General features: G+C 47.4%; 1 protein-coding gene across 3 annotated transcripts in view; it reads left to right on the forward strand.

The window, feature by feature from the left end:
• Window positions 1-20574, forward strand: part of PRDM10 (PR/SET domain 10) — a 905887-nt gene that overhangs the window by 115473 nt on the left and 769840 nt on the right. The gene's annotated exons all lie outside the window — the stretch shown is intronic.

Below are 20574 nucleotides of genomic sequence, written 5' to 3' on the forward strand. Positions count from 1 at the left end.
GCGTAGAGTGGCATAGGGTGTAATGGCATAGATTAAAGTGATGAGTGCATTGGCATAGAGTGCAGTGGTGCAGAGTAGATGAGAGTGGCGTACAGTGGATTGGCGTAGAGTATCAGGGCATAGAGTTGAGTGTTAAGAGTAAAGTGTGTTCACATAAATCCGTTCACTTTGGCGTAGCGTGTACTGTTGTAGAGTGAATTTGTGTAGAATAGATTGGTGTGGCCTAGACTGGAGTGGTGAAGAGTGCAGTGGTATAGAGTAAAGTGGTACAGGGTAGGGTAGAGAGGCGTAGCATCAAGTGGCATAGAGTGCAGTGGTGTGGAGTGGAGCAGCCGGCCCCCTGATACATGTTACAGAGTAAAGTGGGTTTCGCGTAGCGTGTATTGGCATAGAGTGCAGTGTTGCAGAGTGTCGTACAGTAGCATACAGTGAAGTTGTGTAGAGTAGATTGGTGTGGCCTAGACTGGAGTGGTGAAGAGTGCAGTGGTGTAGAGAGGCGAAGAGTGCATTGGTATAGAGTAGAGAGGGGTAGCATGTAGTGGCGTAGAGTGTAGTGGTGTAGAGTGAAGTGGTGCAGAGCACAGTGGCTTGGAGTGGTGTAAAGTAGAGTGGCTTAGAGTAGAGTGCAGTGGTATAGGGTGGTGCAGAGTGGAGTGGCTTAGAGTCGAGTAGTCATGGTGTGGTAGCACACTGCCATTACAGACAACACATTTTCAATTGAAATGACCGTTACATTTGCACGGACATACAGCTTTACTAATAAAACTGTGCAGTGCACAGACGAAAATGTGTGAAAACTGCATCCCTATTCTAATGAATTGTTTTGATCATATTAAAGTATTTGTTTCCAACACACTTCAGAAGTAACAAAAATGTGCTTCATTTGTGCGTTTATAGTTCTAGTATATTCTGGAATACTTACACAATTCATTTAAATGTTGTTGTGTGCTAGAAAAAAACTCCTTCCTGCCCTCAATATCCTGCCAGATTGTCACATAAATCTGCTCACTTTGAAGTCAGAGAAAGAAAAGTAAACAAGCACCTTTGAAAGACTGCGCCTGACATCTGAAATCGGTCTTTGATTGCACAGCAAATGTGCAGAGAGGAGAACAAGATTTGGCAGCCTATTAAGAGAATGCAAGTTCGTGGCAGAATACAGAAAACACGGATTAGGCAATGGGAGGGGTGAACTGAGAGCCTAAAGCAAATAAAGCCAGCAAATGGAAAGACAAAGTGCGAGTTAAAAATCACAGAGCCAATGGTAATCAATGAGCAGAATTCACTCCTGGTCAACCTTGTGAAAGTCCCCAAGATGTCTTTAGCAAACGAGGCAGCTGCGATGTCTGCAAACTAGAAATGAATGGCTTATGGAAACCGAGTGCAACTAGCCATACCTTCTGGGTTCAAATATTGTTCATTTCCCATTATTTATCTATGTCTGAAACTGTGAAAGCAAGTGACAGATTATTTAGATGAAAGGAACTATGAAGTATGTAATTTTGAAAATTGTTACAATGTTGTTTTTTAAAATTATTTTAAAGGTTTTGTGGTATGTAGTATGACTAAACTAATGGTGTAGGACAGTTCTGTACATTTATTTTAGGTTAAATTGCATGGTTATTTTCATTATATTGTTTGCTAGTCACAATAACAACATTGTTTACTAAGAAGAAATAAATAAATCTTTATTATAGGAGAACAAAATCATGGCCTTGCTCTTTTGCTTCACTACGGACTGAGATAAAACACACACTAAAAGGAATTGTTGGTATGCAACTCTTAGTCTAAGAATTACATTTATTAAACAACTCCGTGAGGCTTGCAAGGAAAGGTTAAAAGTGTACAACTGAAAGTGCATGTTTAAAAATGGTCACAGCAATGAACTGGGAACATGTACAAAGAATACTCTGGTTCAATCTATAAACAGCAAATATATATATATATATATATATATATATATAATCACCATGGGGCACAGTTGAATTCGCTTCATCTCTACTGCCAGCAACAGGTTGTCAAACCCCAAGTTGGCCATGAAGAGAGACCTACCCTCAAGGGAAAGATGACAGGCATCAGCGTCCTGGTCCTGCCAGAGGTCTGATCCACTCTATGGTCAAGCCGGTTTCAATCTCTTATATACCTTAAACAAGCCAGAGAGGAGAATTCTAGAAAACCCCTCCCACTCCATATGTTGTTGTTAAAAAATGCTGGCTACTTCAGGTCAGTTTTGAAAGGAACACGTTGGAACTGGCCAAGATCCCAAGGTACTTCTCCAAAACCAAACCGTTCCTTGCCGTACCATAAACATCATCCTAGCACATCCTTACATCTCTGACTCCCCCATGTTATGGCTTAGCCCTTGATGAGAAAGAACACGCAGACACGTAGAGTAAAAACATAAGCGAAAAACACATTGCATAACATGTTGTGCACGAAAAAATACTTGCACCTCTAACGTGGCAGCGAAACTAAGTCAGATACAAAGTGGAGTCTGTAATCAAAATTGAGCTGGTGGCTGCGAATGTGACGATGTGCTGGTAGCTAAGCTAAGCACAAAATAGAGTCAGTAAATGGAATCAGTGGCCAAATACAGGTGTCAATACACTTGCTGAAAATGGCTGAGGTCTTTAATGAAAAAATGAAATGATAATAGTGGTCCATATTAAGCCAAGCATTTCCATCTATTGCCTTTTTGTTGTGTAGTGAAAATGTGTACATGTAAATATGAAAGCTAATGTTTTATGTTTCTTATTTAATACTACATTAAATAAAATAAAACATTCCTCAGTGCTGCAGTTGGAGTGAACTTTGACACTTCTGCAACATTTATTGGCTTTTCTGTTTTTATTTTTTTATTGGCAGTTTAATAAAATGCAGGTACATAGCATGTTGGCGCATTGACAGCCTAGAAGAAACAAAATCATCATATACAGTGCTCCTGTAGGTGTTTTGTGCCCCCTGGATTTTCATCTATTTTGGGGGGAAACCATGTACCTTATAAACCACCCTCTCAGCCAACATACACCAATCCATGTTGTGCTTCCAGTCCAGCAAACATGGTGGCTCGTCTGCCCTCCATGTTCTCACAGTGTTATGCTTGGCAACCTTTAGTCCCAATGTCCACCATATTTGTGTTGTGGGATTCAGGTCCATTGCACTCCAGATGTTAAGGAGATACCATTTTGCAGAGCATTTATTTGCTTTTAGAGTTTAGCATTTTTATTTAAATATATGTATTTGAAATTGCAGCTGCAATCAATCAATCAAGGACTTTGTAAAGCGGACTACTCACCCGGGAGGGTCTCAAGCCGTTGTGTTGGGGGGGGGCGGCGAGGTGGGGTGCTGCTACTGCTCAAACAGCCAAGTCTTGTGAAGTCTCCTGAAGGAAGGAGGTCTTTGGTCTGACGCAGGTGGGTGGGAAGAGTGTTCCACGCCTTGGCAACGAGATGCGAGAATGATCTACCACCGTATGTAGTTCTGCGGATGCGTGGGACGGTTGCGAGGTCGACGGAGCGGAGTTGCCAGATTGGGGTGTAGAAGGAGAGCCGTCTGTTGAGGTACTCTGGTCCGGTGTTGTTCAGTGCTTTGTGAGCGTGGGTGAGGAATTCGAAGGTGATTCTCTTGTTGATGGGGAGCCAGTGCAGGTCTTTCAGATGGCTTATGATTTGGCAGTGGCAGGGGATGTCCAGGATGAGGCGTGCGGAGGCGTTCTGGATGCGTTGCTGCCTCTTCTGGATTTTGGCCATAGTTCCTGCATAGAGGGCATTGCTGTAGTCCAGTTTGCTGCTTACGAGGGCTTGGGTGACTGTTCTTCCAGTTTCGGTGGGGATCCATTTGTAAATCTTTCAGAGCATGCAGTGGGTGTTGAAGCAGGAGGAGGAGATGGTGTTGACTTACTGGGTCATGGATAATGAAGAGTCCAAGATGAATCCTAGGTTGCGTGAGTGGACTTCTGTCTTCTCGGAATTGAGTTTGAGGCAGCTGTTCTTCATCCATTCAGCAATGGACGTCATTCCTTCGTGGAGGTTGGTCTTGGCAGAGTCCTTAGTGAGGGAGAGGATCAGCTTGGTATCGGCGTATGAGATGATGTTGAGGTTGTGAGATCGAGTGATGTTAGCAAGCTGGACCATGTAGACTTTGGAGAGGGTCGGGCTGAGGGACGAACCCTGGGGTACGCTGCAGATGATTTTGGTGGCTTCAGAGTGGAATGGGGAGGTGGGCTTTCTGGGTTCTGCCGGTGAGAAAGGAGGTGACCCAGTCCAAGGCTCTGTCACGGGTTCCTGCTTTGCTGAGGCGTGTGCGTAGGGTGTGGTGGCAGACGGTGTTGCATGCGGCTGAGAGGTCCAGGTGGATGAGGGCCGCGGTTTTGCCGTTGTCCGGTATGGTTCTGATGTCGTCGGTGGCGGCGATGAAGGCAGTTTCAGTACTGTGGTTGCTGCGGAATCCGGATTGGGAAGGGTCCAGGGTGCTGTTCTCCTCGAGGAAGTGGGTCAGTTGTCTGTTGACAGCCTTCTCAATGACTTCTGCCAGGAAGGAGAGCAGGGAGATAGGCCAGAAGTTCTTGAGGTCCCTTGGGTCCGCCTTGGGGTTTTTGAGGAGGGTGTTGTGTTTCCAGCTCTCCGGGAAGGTGGCAGACTCGAAGGAGCTGTTGATGATCGAAGGAGCTGTTGATGCGGTTGAACGCACAGTTATGCAAAGGGTTTGATTCTTACACCATTTAAGTTTCATTCAAAGAACAATAAAAAGGGGTCATGGGCATGGCCATGGAGGCAAGGGAGGTGGACATGTAACCTGAAGCTCCAACGCAGCTGATACCCTGATGCATATATCCTAAACTGCCTGACCAAACCCTGGAGCCCTGTGGAGCAGGGCAGGAAACCTGGGGCCACAAGAGACAGTTAATGTGCAAATCAGCCCTAGAGGGGACTCTGAAGGGGGCAGCTTGGGTGCCGTGGCCCAAGAAGCAGATACAAAAGATGGCGTCTACGCTCGGCGAGCTACGCCGCAAGGTAGTGTTGACCCGCGTGATGTTGGCCCGGGTCGGCCCTATCCAGCCGATCGTACGGAGGGGCTGCAGAGGTCCTGAAAGGGGCAGCAGAGGCCCTAAGGAGGCTGGTGAGTGCCCTGACTCCCTGCACTGCGGCTTCACTGAGATGTACCCAAGACCAGGGGTGCTGAGAGAGAGCTCCGCGTTAGAGCGGTTCCTGGGCCCTAGGCCTGGGGGCAACGGCGGAGGTGCTGCTGAATCAGACACCCGTGGCTGGTGCAAGGGACCAAGTGAGGTGATGGAGCTGCCCTGTCCAGGGACCCTCTACACCTGGTTTCCAGTGGGGACCAATAAAGAGTGGTGCCTACGGGGCCACGCGGTATGGCGCCACTACCTGAGGGGCTGATAGAAGATTACAGACCTGCAAAAACAGGCCCCAATAATGGTCTGCAACAAGCAAGGAGGCTTGGGCAGGCTAGGGAAGATACGCCCGCGGAGAACCATCCCTGGGTGCAGAAGGAGACAGATCTGAAGACCCACACAGCCAGAACCCTGGCAGCTATCTGTGACAGCAAGGAGACATTCGAGCTAAAGATTGAGGCAGTAGTAATAGATGTGGGCCTCTTGAAGGTAGACTACGCCAACTTGACGGCACACAAGGACAGGCTGTCCCAGCTACAAGGGAAGATGGAAGTTCTGTTGGCTAGGATGGAGGACGCCAAGGGGTGCTGCCGCCGCAACAATGTTCAACTGGTGGGAGTGCCTGAGAGAGCAAAGGGACCCACAACAGAACTATTTGTGGAGGGGTGGCTATCCTCAGAGGTAGTGGGAGGTGAGGTATCAACATTGTTCTCTGTGGAGATGGCATACAGGGTCCCAGGGCGACACCTAGACCCCAGAGTGCAGCCCAGACCTATTGTGCAAACAAACACAAATTTGTTTCGCATTTTGTTTTTGCATTTGTTTTTGTTTTTGCATTTGCAGTCCTATTGTGGCTTGCTTGCTCAACTTCGGAGATAAGGCCAAATATTCTCACAGTCACATATTCTGGTGGATTGAGAACACCCCAGTAAACATTTATCTGTACTACATCACGTTGGTCCAGTACCAATTCAAGACTTTCCTGGCAGCCAATAAACACCTAAGGCACCTCAACTTCAAATATGACCTTCTACTTCCAGCCCGCCTCTGAACTACTGCAGACAATGCTGCCCATTTAGTCACCGAAGTGGAAGAGGTTTGGGCCTGGCTGGAGCCGAAGTGCATTCCGATGCCACAGGATCTGGTGGGTTGAGCACTCTCCTGAATGGCAGACCTGGCGACTGTAGGAGGCTGGACTGGCTTGTAGTGAGTACCAAGGGGTACTTGCACCTTGCACCAGGCCCAGTTATCCCTTATTAGTGTATAGGGTGTCTAGCAGCTTAGGCTGATAGATAATGGTAGCTTAGCAGAGCAGCTTAGGCTGAACTAGGAGACGTGTGAAGCTACTACAGTACCACTTAGTGTCATATGCACAATATCATAAGAAAACACAATACACAGTTATACTAAAAATAAAGGTACTTTATTTTTATGACAATATGCCAAAGTATCTTAGAGTGTACCCTCAGTGAGAGGATAGGAAAAACACACAAGATATATTTACACAATAGCAAAAATATGCAGTATAGTCTTAGAAAACAGTGCAAACAATGTATAGTTACAATAGGATGCAATGGGGAAACATAGGGATAGGGGCAACACAAACCATATACTCCAAAAGTGGAATGCGAACCACGAATGGACCCCAAACCTATGTGACCCTTGTAGAGGGTCGCTGAGACTATTAGAAAATAGTGAGAGTTAGAAAAATAACCCTCCCCAAGACCCTGAAAAGTGAGTGCAAAGTGCACTAAAGTTCCCCTAAGGACAAAGAAGTCGTGTTAGAGGAATAATGCAGGAAAGACACAAACCAACAATGCAACAACTGTGGATTTCCAATCTAGGGTACCTGTGGAACAAGGGGACCAAGTCCAAAAGTCACAAGCAAGTCGGAGATGGGCATATGCCCAGGAAATGCCAGCTGTGGATGCAAAGAAGCTTCTACTGGACAGAAGAAGCTGAGGTTTCTGCAGGAACGAAAAGGGCTAGAGACTTCCCCTTTGGTGGACGGATCCCTCTCGCCGTGGAGAGTCGTGCAGAAGTGTTTTCCCGCCGAAAGAACGCCAACAAGCCTTGCTAGCTGCAAATCGTGCGGTTAGCGTTTTTGGACGCTGCTGTGGCCCTGGAGGGACCAGGAGGTCGCAAATTGGACCAGGAGAGAGAGGGGACGTCGAGCAAGACAAGGAGCCCTCTCAGCAGCAGGTAGCACCCGGAGAAGTGCCAGAAACAGGCACTACGAGGATGCGTGAAATGGTGCTCACCCGAAGTCACACAAAGGAGTCCCACGTCGCCGGAGACCAGCTTAGAAAGTCGTGCAATGCAGGTTAGAGTGCCGTGGACCCTCGCTCGTCGTGCTGAGAGGAGACCCAAGGGACCGGTAATGCAGCTTTTTGATGCCTGCGGTTGCAGGGGGAAGATTCCGTCGACCCACGGGAGATTTCTTCGGAGCTTCTGGTGCAGAGAGGAGGCAGACAACCCCCACAGCATGCACAAGCAGGAAAACAGTCGAGAAGGCGGCAGGATCAGCGTTACAGAGTTGCAGTAGTCGTCTTTGCAACTATGTTGCAGGTTTGCAGGCTTCCAGCACGGTCAGAAGTCGATTCCTTGGCAGAAGGTGAAGAGAGAGATGCAGAGGAACTCGGATGAGCTCTTGCATTCGTTATCTAAAGTTTCCCCAGAATCAGAGACTCTAAATAGCCAGAAAAGAGGGCTTGGCTACCTAGGAGCGAGGATAGGCTACTAACACCTGAAGGAGCCTATCAGAAGGAGTCTCTGACGTCACCTGGTGGCACTGGCCACTCAGAGCAGTCCAGTGTGCCAGCAGCACCTCTGTTTCCAAGATGGCAGAGGTCTGGAGCACACTGGAGGAGCTCTGGACACCTCCCAGGGGAGGTGCAGGTCAGGGGAGTGGTCACTCCCCTTTCCTTTGTCCAGTTTCGCGCCAGAGCAGGGCTAAGGGGTCCCTGAACCGGTGTAGACTGGCTTATGCAGAATTGGGCACATTGGGCACAAAGCATTTCCAGAGGCTGGGGGAGGCTACTCCTCCCCTGCCTTCACACCATTTTCCAAAGGGAGAGGGTGTAACACCCTCTCTCAGAGGAAGTCCTTTGTTCTGCCATCCTGGGACAAGCCTGGCTTGACCCCAGGGGGGCAGAAGCCTGTCTGAGGGGATGGCAGCAGCAGCAGCTGCAGTGAAACCCCAGAAAAGGCAGTTTGGCAGTACCAGGGTCTGTGCTACAGACCACTGGGATCATCGAATTGTGCCAACAATGCCAGGATGGCATAGAGGGGGCAATTCCATGATCTTAGACATGTTACATGGCCATATTCGGAGTTACCATTGTGAAGCTACATATAGGTATTGACCTATATGTAGTGCACGCGTGTAATGGTGTCCCCGCACTCACAAAGTTCAGGGAATTTGCTCTGAACAATGTGGGGGCACCTTGGCTAGTGCCAGGGTGCCCTCACACTAAGTAACTTTGCACCTAACCTTTACCAGGTAAAGGTTAGACATATAGGTGACTTATAAGTTACTTAAGTGCAGTGTAAAATGGCTGTGAAATAACGTGGACGTTATTTCACTCAGGCTGCAGTGGCAGGCCTGTGTAAGAATTGTCAGAGCTCCCTATGGGTGACAAAAGAAATGCTGCAGCCCATAGGGATCTCCTGGAACCCCAATACCCTGGGTACCTCAGTACCATATACTAAGGAATTATAAGGGTGTTCCAGAAAGCCAATGTAAATTGGTAAAATTAGTCACTAGCCTGTTAGTGACAATTTGGAAAGAAATGAGAGAGCATAACCACTGAGGTTCTGATTAGCAGAGCCTCAGTGAGACAGTTAGTCACTACACAGGTAACACATTCAGGCACACTTATGAGCACTGGGGCCCTGGGTTACCAGGGTCCCAGTGACACATACAACTAAAACAACATATATACAGTGAAAAATGGGGGTAACATGCCAGGCAAGATGGTACTTTCCTACAGCGACCATTGTGGCATTCATGCCACAGGTCAAGGGCGACACCTACCAAGGCCAAGGCACAGACTGAGAGAGACAAGGTGGTAGCAGAGCCGCAAAAGGTCCTTCTCCAGCCTTCACCTAACTGGTGAAAACTCCTCAACAATGACTTGGACAACTTGGCGGGAGAATCAGTGTGGTTAATGGAAGACACAGAGGAGCCAGACCTCCCCAGGGTCACCTCCCATGATCGAAGGCAAGATCATCTGACGGGCCTCTGTGGGCGGATGGACTGAGGAAGGGATTCTAGGGAGAGCCGGTGGCGAGTAATTGGGGTCACTGTGCTTAGAGGGAGCTTGAACGACCTGTGCTGGCCACAGTGGATCCCTTATTGAATTTGCCAGACACAATGGTAATCAACACATCAAGTTGAGGGGATGCGGGGGCAACAGGTGCCTTGAGTGTTGGGAAGGTGGGTGGTTGAGTTCTCGCTGCACAAGGTGACAGGTAGGCAGGTGGGGGGTCAGTTGAATGGAGCTGCAACAGTTGAATTTGGACTAAAGCTATCTAGGAGAGTAGGCAAAGATAGAAGCACTCAGAACACTTACGGAGACTGCTATAAATGGGTCCGCAAATGCTAGGAAGGGGAGGCACCTTCCCTAAGGTCCTTTTGTGGAACGTGAATGGCTGGGAAATAAAATGAAGAGAGGGATGGTCCTGTGGTACTTGCACAGCACTCCCTTGACTTGATTCTGTTGCAGGAAGCAAACTTGCTGGGTTTCCACTGTGATGTTCTAGGGTGGGGTAGGTACACAATTATAGAACACTCAGGATATTCTGCCAAGGCCAGGGTTGTTGGGTTCCTGTTCTGTTAGCCCATGCCATTCTAAATCACAAAAACATAAGTTGATCCAACTGGATGCTGGGTGGCGATTGGGGGTGGAATTGGAATAGGGAACCTTTGATTGTGGCCTTTTGGTCTGCAGGTTAAGATAAATAAACACAAGAGTGACCCAGAATGAACCTGGGTTTAAACTCTTAAAAAAAAAAAAACACTCACGTGAAAATCACTTTGAGAAAAGTGTTCAATAAAGCTGGAAATCCTGCTACTGAATTAATCAGAGAAGAATGTTCAAGTGTAGTCAGTTACAAAACTGTCAAAAAAGCATATACATTGCAACCAGTACTCAGATATGCAAAAGACACATACTTTTATTGTTGTGAGTAGCCGTCAAAGCATAACATATCTTTTGATGGTGATCACAAAAGGCGAGATGGTGAAAAAAGTGCACCCCAAGTGAGAAGAACACCAGAAAAAACACAAGAAAATCAAAGAATCACTGTTATTTGTTCAACAATTTGTGTATCCACACAAAGACAGCCTCCATGTGGTATTTGAACAAATATATCCATACAAAAAATCTCCTAATCGGATAGGGAAAAGTAAGGTCTGTCTTGTTGGCTGTCGATGAAGTTTCGACAATTAAAGAGGATACTAGGGTCTCATCAGGACAAACAGTGACCTGGGGAACTAACATAGAGAATAGTATTAAGGAATGGCAATTGTACTACAGGATTTGTAAATGATAATGAATAAGGAGAGATTTACGTATTATTTGCCTTACAATAGGACTGCTAATATGGATGAAACTTAGGATAAGGCTGCATCTTGGCACAGTGCATAGGTATCTAAATTTAAAAAATTGGCCACATGTTAATAAAAAATATATTAAAAGAGAGAAGCTCCCTCCCACAAGGGCAGTGCTTACCCAATAATATTTTGATGTAGGAACGTTTAATGTGTCCGATCGGATGCAATGCTCATTATAGGCCAGTAATTTAACGACCAAAAACCATATACGGTTGAAGGCTGTTCCTACAATGAGGAATACGTTCCTCGTTGTAGGAACAGCTTTCAATGTTATGTGAGCCACATCCTTATAATGAAGGGTACATTTTTAATCCCGTGAGCATTACCTTACATTTGAGTGGTTAGCTTTATAATGAATTCCTTGGTTTTTGTTTGTTAAACAAGGTGGGAAAGATGCTGGCATGGTTGGCCAAAAGAGGTGGATTTTGGCAGTCCACACACAGTTGGGGGTGGCTGGAGGGGTTGGAGGGGGGGGGGGGTTGTCAGAAACTCTGACTGCCATACCCTAGACATTCACTGTGGCTGTTGCCAAGAAATAAATCACAGAGGCCTTGGTCAGACTTAAAAGTGGGAAGGCTACGGGCCCTAATGGGTTAACCTCTGAATTTTTGCTAAATGTGTTAAGAGCAAGGAAACAAAACCCCTGCATGATATGTACTTTGTGGCCCTGACACAGGGTCTTAGGCAAGCACATATTGTGGTGATTCATAAACCTGGAAAGCTACCAGAGGACTGCACCTCGTACCGGCCAATATCCTTCTTGAGAGTGAAAACAAAAGTGCTTGCAAATGTTTTAGCAAACTGCCTTCTGCAGGTGGTCTGTAGTGTGGTGGCTCCAAACCAGTTGGGCGTTATGCTGCATAGGTCCACACTGCATAATCTCTGGTAGCTCTTTGGCTGTCTTGCTAGACGGTTTCAGGTCCAGGAGCCAGCGTTGGACACCAAGAAGGCATTTGATTCACTAGAATGGGCTTACGTGATGACCCTCTTGGAGCGTAGGGGCTTCCGCCCAGTGTACCGGGTAGGGTGTAGCTTCTCCATCACAGGCTGTTGGTGAGGGTGGGGTACTTGGAAGGGATGTCTTCTCTCAGTACTGTTGTTCACAGTGGCGATTGAGCCGCTGGTGAGTTGGTTCTGGGGGAACACACTACTCAGAGCCTCCCCTAGGACGGCAGCTTGGAGGATGTGGTCTAGCTCTCTCCCAGCTATGGCTTGCTGACCTGGGCTAGTCCCCACTGAGGGTTCTGGAGATCCTGTGAATATTTGGTTGTTTCAACAGCATAACCATTAATTGGAGGAAATCTATAATATTTCTGCTCTCTCAATGGTCGCTACAGGGAGTGTGTTCAGGTCTGCTGGTGCGGAACGATGTTGGTTTCACTTACCTTGGAATATATGTAACCACAGGCTGCAAACTATTCTATGACAATAACGTGGGATGCATCCTGCTGATTTTCCGCACAGATGTGGAACACTGGCGAAGTCTCCCCCTTTCATTACTGGGCAGAGCAGTTCTATATAGAATTATATTTTTCCCAAAATTCTTCTACGTGCTGCAAAATTCATTGTTCGAGGTCCCGAACAGATTGTTCCGGGCAGTGGAGGTGATGGTTAGGACCCTTCTCTGGGGTGGGGGCACTCTGCAAATCGTTTTCAGAACTTTAGCGACATGGCTAATGGACGAGAGTATCACCCTGTCAGACCTAAAACTGTCCTATTGGGTGCCTCACCTCTAAATAGTCAATTACTTAATCCTTTGCGGACCAGTGGGAACCAGCCATGATGGCAGGCCGGTAGACTCTTGCGCCCTACGGTTTCACACGATGGCGTTATGACACAAGAAGATTGATAGGCATCCCAAAGTTGACTGCCTCTGTGATCAGGACCTGGAGAAGCACGACACAGAGGCTGGGTTGGATGGGGCGGCTGACGCTGGAAAAACTGTTTTGGGACTCAGGAATGTTGGTGGAGCTGAGGGGGTGTCAGGGCACCAAAGTTGGTACATGAATTGGGATCTCAGGGGTAGGTGATCTCCTAAGGATGCATTGAGTTGCTGACGTTTGCAAACTTGCAGAGTCAATATGATAAGCCAGTGCTACCTGCAGGTGAGATCCACCCTGAAAGGATGAATCCCCTGCACTGAGGAGGATGAGAACCCACTAGAGTATTGGGCGCTAGGGGCCTTGCTCCACAGACGTGCCATATCCTGACCATATTCCATACTCCTGTGTAATAGCCAGGTCACAATGCAGAAGCTAAGGGAAATGTTGGATGTGGACCTGTCTAGGCTGGAAGGTGACCAGTGGGGGGTAGCTTGCAGATACCCCAGAAAGGTTTCCATCCTGGTGGTTTTCTGGCTTATACGGCATAAGCTAATGCACAGAGCTTACTTTACTCTCACAAAACTCCATACCATGGGAGCATAGCAACTCTGACCAGTGCCGAAGGGGATGTGGCCAAGGGGGGAACGTTGGTCCAAACACTATGGGACTACCTGAAAGTGAGGGCATTTTGGCAGAGGTACAACAAAAGCTTTCTGGGGTCCTGGTGGAGGCCCTGGAACTCAATCCCTAACTGATCCTCTTGGGTTTCTGGGGGAAGGTAGCCCTGAATCGATACACCCTTGTCTTCTGTAACACAGAACTGGTGATGGCGCTACGAGATGTGATACAATATTGGGGGTGCGCTCAGATTCCAACTTTGAGAGACTGGGAATCAAAGTGAAAGCAGGCAGAGGAGCCGATATATACTAGGCTGGGAGCTGGCCCCGGAAATTTGCAGAGATATAAGAGCTTTGGTCAGAGTTGGAGCAAGAGTGAGACATGTCAGTGGGAAATTAACCTGATGGGCGCGAGCAACCTGGGGTGTGTGAGTCTGTGGATCTTGGAGGCCTACAGACCTAAGAATGGACTTGCTGTACCTATGGAACTGAGTATTGGCTGATTTATATAAAAACTTTCACTTGCCATATCCTGCAGAGTTATATGCAGCAGTGACCCGGGGGATTTGTTGGGTCATAGTACATTGAATGTGTCATATGTTTATGCTACGGCATCATAAATATAAAAAGAACTGGAAAAAAGGAACAATAAAAAGGGTCATGTTATAGGTACTCTTTGAAAATGTAACTCAATAACACACCTTAAAGTTTTTGGTAAAATAATGTCAGTACCCTACGGTGGAGTGTCCAACATGGGATGCGAACAAAAGACGTTTTAGCATTATTTTATCATTACTTAAGAGACTAAACTGCCACAAAGAATCCACTGGCTCCTGGTACCCACCTGCGCCACCTCAAGTTCGGCAGTGGCTTCCAAAATGCTGTTGTACCTAGCAGACACACTCTGCTTCTCAGATGAACAGACAGAACAACAGTACACCAACTTTCTGAGGAAGAACTTTGGTCAGTTTCAGAGGAGGAGGGTGAAGGACAAAGCACGATGAAAATCCATGGGCACAAAAGCTCTAGGAAGAAACATACAGAAAACACGGAGGGGAACTGTGTTGCAGAGTTCTTTCAAAGGGTGGCAGTAGCACAATAAAAGGGAACAGTGTTCTTTGCAGCAGCCTGCTGGCACAAAGATGCCTCAGCGCAGTAGTGAAAAGGACTAATATTTTATTGAAAGTATGGATGGCAGGGATGATGAGGTGAATCGTGTTAAGTTAATTATGTATTTAGGTGATGAGGATGTAGGACAGAATAATTTTATAAATATAGGAGTTTCTGGGAATAATAAAGCAGTTTAAACAATATACTTGGCAAGGAGACGTTATGCCTGATAGCTGTAAGACCTTACAGCATAGACTGGTAACTTATGAGCCATGTGAGTGATTACATCAAGGAATTGATTTGTAAGCCTCTTGATAGAAGAACTTGAGCCATCATGATAGACAAGTGCTCAAGTTTATGGAGAATATGATGGAGTTTACATTAAATCTGGTTCCTGAGTTAATCAGTTTTCTATTTTGTCTAGGAATGGGATTTATGATATTTAGAAAGTTCTCTTAAGCAGTGCCAAGACAGATTTTGAAATGTCCTTAGTTCAGTGACCCATATTTTTTAACATGGCAAAAGAGCCTGAGGTGATTTTTGAAATAGTGGTTATATACCTTATAAGAGTTTTGAGCCAAGGGGTTATTAGTTTCTTGGGGAATGCTATAGTACCTCTGGTTTCAGAATGGCAAAACACTGTGCTTATGAAAATAAGCCCAAAGTTCAGGGATGCTGGACTGAAGTCCAGTCACATTTTACTTTTTGTGGCAGAGGTTTAGTAAAACGTGTAGGGAAATATGTTTGTGGTATGTGTAGCTGTAGATACAAATGCTCTGCACACTCCTCTCATCTAGTGTTGGCCTCAGGCATGTGCAACATGTTTTTGTTCGTAGAAGTGACTCCTCCTGTGACTGGTAATGAGCATGGGCACCGGCTTCATTGTTAGATTGTTTTCTCTCCTCTGTTGGGTTTTGATGTATTATTGAACGAGCTTTGAGTTGATGCCTTGTGGTGTTTGTCACCTGGCTTATTTGGTGTATCCTCTCCTGTTGATATGAAAATACTTTTTTCTGGTTTTCTCCTGTACCCCACACTTTCATTTCTTCTCGTCAATGATGACCACACAGTGATGGAAAGGACTCACTTCTATTACTGCCCTGAGTGTCACTCCAAGTATCCCTGGACCTACCAACACCAGTTTTACAACCTGTGTCTGTCTCCGGCGCACAATGAGGCCGTCCGTCCAGCCTGTCTCACCTTCCATTTGACAAAGACGCTGAGGTATCAACGTGATTGGAGACTTGCAAGCCAGAAAATGCAAGCCCAAGAGGGGTTGGGCATTGAACGTACCAATCACTCCACATACCAGTCCACCACTGCCTCCGGTCCATGGTCAGCACTGACAGAAGGCCTCAGAGCCAATAAAGATCCCTTCACCAGTGTCAAAAACGCCTTACAAACCTCGACTAGCCTTGGCGTTGAGAGCTGTCGCAATCTTCTTCGGCTCTGAAAACAGAAACTGTCCTCAAAGCTCAGACTGGTACCTAAAAGCCTGCAGAGCCCTTTGACGTTGAGGTGTTAAGTGCTGAAACCACTGTCGATGGAGGGCTCCGACAGCTGTGAGCAGCTGATACTGTAGTGCCTTCAAGAAGTGCTTGACACACTTCGAAAACACTATTCATCCACCCATAGACTGAGAAGATCTCCATCAAGTTGCCACCTAAGGCACAGGCCACCATGCCTAGGAGCCTACACCTGCTGCTAAACACACCAAACTCCAGGACATAGACAGTAGCCCACTGCCAACTCATCCTCCTGTACCTCCTCAGCCTCCTCCTCCACCGCTGATGCCACTATACCTCTGCTCCCCCCACCATCTTCTCCAGAGTGGTCACTGAATTCCACTGATGGGAGGGGGAAGCCCATTGTACCCCTTAGACTTCTACGAGGCCCCTTTTGACACAGAGCCAAGGGATGATCTGTGGGACAGCTGCAGTGTTGATCCCTGGGGGGACACCGATCTGGACCTATATCTGTTCAAGCATTCTCCACCAGACGACACCACTTCTCACCAAGAAGTGATACATAGGACTGCCACATTTCACAAGGTAGATCTTCATACCATCCAGGAAGATGAGAACTTTATGGTCGAGACACTGTCCACCACACAGCACAACCTGCTATTTCTGCACATGCTTAAAACCTTACCAAACACCTTTAAGGAGCCTGTGAAAGCTAGGGTGGAGAACCCAAGGTTGGATTTAAAAAATGCAAGGTATCACCTACTGATTCTCCCTACATCCACGGGCAGCTTCCACCATGCTCCCCGGTGATGCATATATTGCACTAAAGTGCAAAATATGGGTGACTCTTCACCCTCCAGAAAGAGGGCAAAAAGATAGACGCAGCAGGAAAGATGGTTGCTACACAATCTGCCACACATTGGAAGATTGCAAATTCGATTTGATTGCTCGTTTGGCATGATAGAGCCCACTTGGACAAGATGGAGGTACTACTCCAACACCTCCAAGGCAAATAGCGAGAGTGTAGTTAAGAACTAGTCTCGAAAGGTGAAATCATATTCATCAGCACTACCCACTGCACCTTTGCTGCAGCTTATTCTGCAGCCAGTGGGATTAACTCCAGTGTTCTCATTCAACGCTATGCTTTGCTTCATGTCTTTGGCTTCAAGCCAGAGGTCCAGCAGCATCTGTTAAACCTGATGTTCGATGGCAAACATATCTTCGGGCCGCTGGTGGATCAGGTACAACAACCTCCCCTCGAGGCTCCTTTAGCATGCTCCAGTATAAAGTGGGGCCAAACCACTTTTCCTGCCCCCCACTTACCAGCCCCAGCATTAGCAGCATTCAACATAGGGTTACTCTAGGGGTGGTTACAAGGGCAACAATACGAGCGGTAGAGGCAGAGGACATGCGGCCAAAGGATCCACCCTTGCAAAGCAGTGACTTTCTCGCCCTTCACGCTGATCACCCAACACCTGTTGGTGGAAGATTACAGGTGTTTCTCTTCAGGTGGGAAGAAATCACCTCAGACCTGTGGGTCCTCTCTATTATAGAGCAAGGATACAGTCTAGAGCTCACTGCATTCCCACCAAAAATCCCTCCCCTCAGCCATACCCTCTCCACAAGGAGGTACCAGTGCTTCTCCTCGAAGGAACAATCAAACCAATGCTGTTACACAACTGCGGCAATGGGTTGTATTCCCTAAGCTTCTTCATGCTCAAGACTCAGCACATAGGCCTGTAATCAAGCTCAGGCCTCTCAATGAGTATATCCTGTCGGAGCACTCTTATATGGTCTGCCTATAAGATGTCATCCCCTTGCATCAAGATGGTGACTTCATGACCGCTTTCGATCTGAAGGGTGCTTATTCTCACATTCCTATCCACCCTTCTCACCGCTGCTACCTGCGGTTCATAATAAGTGGTCACCATTGTTAGATCAAAGTCCTGCCCTTTGGGGTATTACAGCCCCCAGGGTATTTACAAAATGTCTTTCCATGATAACTGCTCATCTCAGAAGAGGCATCCATGTGTTCACTTATCTGGACAACTAGCTTATCAAGACTGCAGACAAACAACATTGTCTCCCCCACACCCAAACTTCCATAGACCTTCTGCACAATTTAGGCTTCACCATCACTGTAGTCAAGTCCCACCTCCATTCTCTCCAAATCCAACCTTTTCTGGGTGCAGTTCTCAACACAGTCACTGATCAAGCTTACTCAGGCAAGCAAGGGTCCACGCTTTCTATTTAGTACTTGTGCTTTTTCAGCCATATCCCCACTTAAGGGTCAGAACATTAATGCACTTACTTGGCATAATGGCTTCTTGTACTGTGATTGTCCCTTGTGCAAGATGATATATGCATCCTCAACAAGAGTGCCTGACGGCACAATGTTCGCAGGTGGAGGGTAAATGGGACGATCTTGGGTGGATTTGGGCCTGCACCCATCACTCTGCTGTGGTGGACCGCCAAGAACCTGTTGCAGGGCCTGTCTTTTGTAGACCCATTCTACAAGTGACCATCACTACGAACGCACCCTTTACAGGAAGTGGGGTGCATCTGCAGCACACCACCATTCAGGCTGTGTAGGCCCCACAAACAGGGTCTTGACATCAGTTATTTGGAATTGTAGTTATCCAGTTGGCATTCAAGGCCTTCTTGTATGAGATCCAGCAAAAGGCGGTCCTCTTTAAGACAGACAACAGGACAGCCATCTATTACTTTTCAGAAACATGGAGGGACACACTCCCTGCAGCTGTCAGTGCTGTTGCAGAAAATATGGTGTTGGGCACTCCGCCACAGGATACATCTGCTAGTGGAGTGTAGGGAAGTGCTCCTTTTTGACATGGTCACCCCTACTCTTTGCCTAGTAATTGATGCAGTTTTTCCCTGCTAACCAGGTCCCTAGTGCCAGATCTCTTTCATTAAAAGTGTGCAATTGTTCCCCATTTGGCAGTACATCTGCACCTGTAAGTCCCTAGTCAATGGTACCCCTGGTACCCAGGGCATGGGAATCAAAGTGGGTCCCCAAGGGCTGCAGCATGTATTGTGCCACAGTCACGGACCCCTCACATAGCACATGCAGACAAAGCAGGGTGCATTATATTACATGAGAGTGCATATCTGCAAGGGCAGACATGACCCTACTATGTATTTGTTGATTCTTAGACATAGTGAGTAAACAGGGAAGCCATTTTAAGTACGTGCTGGACAATGGTCAAAAAGAGTTCCCAGCGACATGATGGCCTCACTGAAAATAGGGAAGTTTGGTATCAAACATCTCGTATTAATAAACCCTCACTGATTCCAGTGATGGATTTATTAATACATGCACCCAGAGGGCACCTTAGATGTGCTCCCTGGAAATCTTCACATTACTGGTGTGCTGATTGACTAGTTCTAGCCAACCTGCCACCACCAGACATGCTTCTGACCTCCAAGGGTGAGAGCCTTTGCTCTTGGGCGGTCAGGAACAAAGCATGCTCTGGGAGAGATTCCAATTCAGGGTGCTTCAAAGAAGCCCACCGCCCTTGGTATGCAGGTCTGGCCTCTCTCAAAGGAGAGATTACCCCCCCTGCATCCCCGGGCCCATTTGGGACCTGGAGAGGTGCAAAAATTTGTCATCTGAGAGGTGTGCCCACCTCTAAAGCCAGTCCCACCCATAAGGTTAGCTGCCTGGTGTGAACACAACTTTTGAAAGTCTGCCACCTTGGTGATGGCAGAGCTAGGAACTCTGGAACAGGGTAATACCCACTTCCTACAGGAAGTGGTCAGATAGGGGGTGTAGTGACCCCAGGGTAAGTATCCCATTGGCTACTACCCTAGACTCCCCGAAATGCCCATAAATTCAGTATTTAGGGAGCCCCTGGCACCAGGAAATCAAATTCCTGCTGATCTATGAAGAAGGACACTAAAGAGTCATAAATCCTAAGACTGTGTAAGAAGCTCCTGACTTGGACCCAGCGCGCCGGCTTGTCTGCTGCTTCCATAGAATTGCGCCAAAGTCATCTCGTCCTGCAAGCTGTTGTGCCTCCAAAAGCCTGGGAGGATTGCATGCCTTTCAACAAAGACCCTGTGGAGCAATGGAGCTGCCCTGCATCTTGCAGGCACCCCAAGAGAACTACGAGGACTCTGGCCTGCTGAAAACCCGACACCTAAAGGCACCACGGCACCCTTGCTGCTTAGCCCGAGTTGAAGTGGACTAATGGTGCCAGCATGGACCCCCGGCCCTCCAGAGACAAAGCCCACCGTGGACTTGCCCACTCTGGACACACCAACGCCTTGTGCAGGCTCTGCCTGCAGGCCCCTTCAACCGCATTTGCTCCTGGTGGAGAAAACCCAATGCCTCAAGACACCTCTACACCCATCACCACTGGTCCCTGAAAGAGAGGATCTAAGATGTCCCTGAGTATCGTGAGAGCTGAGACCACTTGCTGGTTGAGCCCGACTGGCCACCCAGTCCAAACTTGCAGCCTCTTTTCAACTTGACTGATCACCATAGACTAACATAGGGCGCTGACGCTGTACTGCACCTCTGTACCTGGCCTCCTCAGTGCTTCCCAGTATGACCTTTTGGTGTGGCCTTGGACCTTGCCACATACATACCTTAAGTCCAGGAGATTGGTCCCATAAGTCGCTGTACTATACCTGTATGCAGTATTTGTTTTTCCACCATAGGATAACGTTGCTGCTTCTTAAAAATGCAATAGGGGCAAGGTGTACAATAGCCAGCTTTTGCGACTTGCAAACTGTGAGTTTTAGTGACTTGCAATTTGCGAATCGCAAAAGCTGATGTACAACAGTGACTCAG

This window comes from Pleurodeles waltl, chromosome 3_1, assembly GCF_031143425.1.
Source record: "Pleurodeles waltl isolate 20211129_DDA chromosome 3_1, aPleWal1.hap1.20221129, whole genome shotgun sequence".
Classification (NCBI taxonomy): Eukaryota; Metazoa; Chordata; class Amphibia; order Caudata; family Salamandridae; genus Pleurodeles; species Pleurodeles waltl.